Here is a 3,241-nt window from a genome sequence, read left to right on the forward strand (position 1 = left end):
CGAGACTAAGCAAAATATAATTGCCGTGGTGCTCATATCTGGCGCTTGTGAGCACAATTTCCAAATATAGCTGCCATCAATTGGGTCTTAATCAATGCTGTGCAAGGTAAGATGACGTCATCTAACAATGGCGTATAGGGGAGCATATTCACAAAGCAGAAAAATGTGTTATCCAAAGCAGTCTTATCCACTTAAAGCTATACCAATAGTTATAAGTGCCCTTATTTCATCAAACCTGATGCATGTTTCGGTATCTTCCAATGTCGAACATTCCCTTCAAACTGGCACTTCAGCGACGATTTGATTATACTCATGCACGCGTGCTCGATGCTCAATGATCCCCCCCCCCCCCCCCACGCACACACGGGGCTCAGCCAGTCTTGGTCGGGTGGGAAAGAGACACAGGGATGACGAAGTGCCCCGTCGAAACAAAACACCGGATATGGCTCACTTGATTTCGACGGGCACGATTTTCTTCGTTATGCTTTAATAATTATCTTTAACTGAAACGAGAGCCAGATGCAACCAGCGGAAATGAAGATATTTTCATTTTAAAATAAATAAATTAAAGGTAACAGGCTCAAACGATTGCATAGAATAAACCGTCCTCAGCATTCATCTTACAATGATTGCATTTTTCCTGAGCTGATGACATCCAGATGATGTGCTGGAATTTTCCGGGTTATAGGTACAGAGATTTGTGAACGTAGAGCATAGTGAATGTAAATCTTAGAACAAAATGGAGTCATGAATTTGTATCGGCATCGTCAATCCACGTTATCGAGTAGATGGCAAAATGGTTTTGACAATACGCGCTCGCAAATCTTCAAAGAAAATGAAAGAAAAACCCCGGCGTCCGGCATTACAGTCTCCGCAGGCCACGTGATGTCGGCCCGCGGCTTACACCAGACGGTGGCCAGCGAGCGAACAAAAACGTTAACATTTTTGAAAGGAATTCCTTTAAACGCTTGAGAACGTCGACTCGTACATTTAGGAGATAGTCCGGGCGTGTGTCTCACTTTTCGGAAGCAACATTTCACGCTTGCTCCCGCGCCCCAAGCGCCCGCCAGCCCGCCGCTCGGTTTGATGGAAACTGCGGCCATCGGTATTCTTGCTCTCTAGATGTGGCAGAAATAGGGGGAGTTTTGAGAGGGCGGGGCACCTGGATCCGGGGGGGGGGGGGGAGTACCGCAGTGAAACGCGACACCTCCTTTGATGAAATCTTGAACTTGCCCCTAGCGACATGCCCAACAAAAATTGTGGAACGTTTTTGTCGCTTGCACTGTTTGTGGGCATCCACGGCTTGATCAGAGACCTAATCAGCACAAGGCCGATTTCAAAGACGCTTTTAAATTTGGCATTCATTCACAGCTGTCTAAAATGCGGCGTTCTTGTCTCATTTCAACAGCACAGTACAGCAGCCTTTTGAACAATAGTTCGGTAATTCGATTTTTTCATGGCGTCTGGACATGCTCCAATGTGAAAATGATTTGAAACGTATATCTATGCTGCGATTTTTTTTACAACATTTTGAATTATCCATTTTGTAAAGAAATGAGAGGGTATGGGGGCTAAGTTCAACGTTGTGGAAGCTCAGTCTGATATTCCAGAAACCCAGTCCAATGTTGGGGGGATCCAGTTTAACCTTGAGGGCCATGTCCCTCCCCCCACCATCCCCCAGGAGATATTAAGTTCCACCCCTGTATGTTTTTTATGTTTCACAACAAAAGAAGCTTTCCAATCACGCTCGAAGGTGTTTTCTTGTGCGACGGATGTGCTCCTCCATCGCGTCGGCTCGACTGAATAACACTGTCCGTCCCAACTGCCGGTCCAACCTCCGGACACCCCCTCGTCTGTCCCAACTGCTGTTCCGACCTCCTGACACCCCCTCGTCTGTCCCAACTGCTGTCCCGACCTCCTGACGTTCCCCCGTCTGTCCCAACTGCTCTTCCGACCTCATGACACTCCCTGGTCTGTCCCAACTGCCGGCTCGACCTCCTGACGCTCCCTCGTCTGTCCCAACTGCTGTTCTGACCTCATGACACTTCCGGCCCAACCTCCGACGCTCTGCTCTGCTCTGCTCTCGAATTTTGTTTTGGCGTTCGCGACGCAGACCCCCGGCTGGGTCTCGTCCCGTGTCCTCCTGGTGTCTTTATGTGTTCTTTCGTTCCGTGTTCTCCTCGTGTCCTTATGTGTTCCTTCGTTCCGTGCTCTCCTCATGTCCTTCCGTGTTCTCCCAAGCGCGCACCCTGGCGGCGCGACCCGCCGAACCCTGGACCAACATTCGCGCCAGCAGGCGGACAATCGTTGCCGTTGCCGCATCTCGGCCAACAGCGTGAACAGCAAGGCCAGGGCCAAGTTGATGTCCAGGTGCTAGGCGCCCCAAACCAGCGCTTCGGCCGTGTTGAGCAGCACGGGCTCGTCACTCCCCACACTCACCACTGTTGCACGGGCATGGAGACGAGGTGCGCCGCGTAGCAGAGGCGGCTCAGCGACAACACCGTGGCAGAGGAGCACCGCGGGGTAGGCCGGCTCGCGCATCCGTCGCACTCCAGGCGGCGGCGTCCGGCTGCGAGTCGAGGCGATCCAGGCTGACCAAGCCGACCTGCAGCGCCACGCAGGCGCAGGCGGTCGGCAGGCGCGGCCGACGGCCCCCGGCCGGTCCAGCAGCAGGCCGGCGCCCAGGCCGGCCAGGCAGGGCGCGGCGCACGACCACGGCGCGTTGTACACAAGGTAGGGGAAGTCGTCCCGCGTGGCCGCGTCCGCTGGCCGCTCGCCCGGCACCAGGTAGGTGGGCGGCAGGCGCCTGGCAAAAGTGATGGCCGCCGGCACGAGCACAGACGCGCCGTCGGCCAGCGCCAGGCAGGCGGCGCCGGCGCGGCGACTGTGCTGGAAAACGACCAGCAACGGCGGGCCGAGCAGCAACAGCTGGAAGTCAAGCCCCAGGGACCAGGTGCGACCGAGACAGAGCGGCGCCGTCGGCGCCGCTCGTAGGAGGTTGTCGACATACAGCGGGCGTTGCCACCACGTCTGGCGGCAGTCACTGCACATCACGTTCGCCGCACGACCGCCGTAGAACAGTGCCGAGCCGGCCAAACGCGGCGGCGTGGCGACCACGGCAGTGACGGGGACGTGGGCGGGCGTCAGGCGCGGGAAGCGGAACCCGTGCGCCGCCAGCACCGCGCGCGGCCCGTCGTCGGTCGCCGGCCGCCGCCGCCAGCACGCGTGCAGTACGCCGCTA

Source organism: Pollicipes pollicipes, unplaced genomic scaffold (genome assembly GCF_011947565.3).
Source record: "Pollicipes pollicipes isolate AB1234 unplaced genomic scaffold, Ppol_2.1 Scaffold_1600;HRSCAF=1878_pilon_pilon_pilon, whole genome shotgun sequence".
Classification (NCBI taxonomy): Eukaryota; Metazoa; Arthropoda; class Thecostraca; order Pollicipedomorpha; family Pollicipedidae; genus Pollicipes; species Pollicipes pollicipes.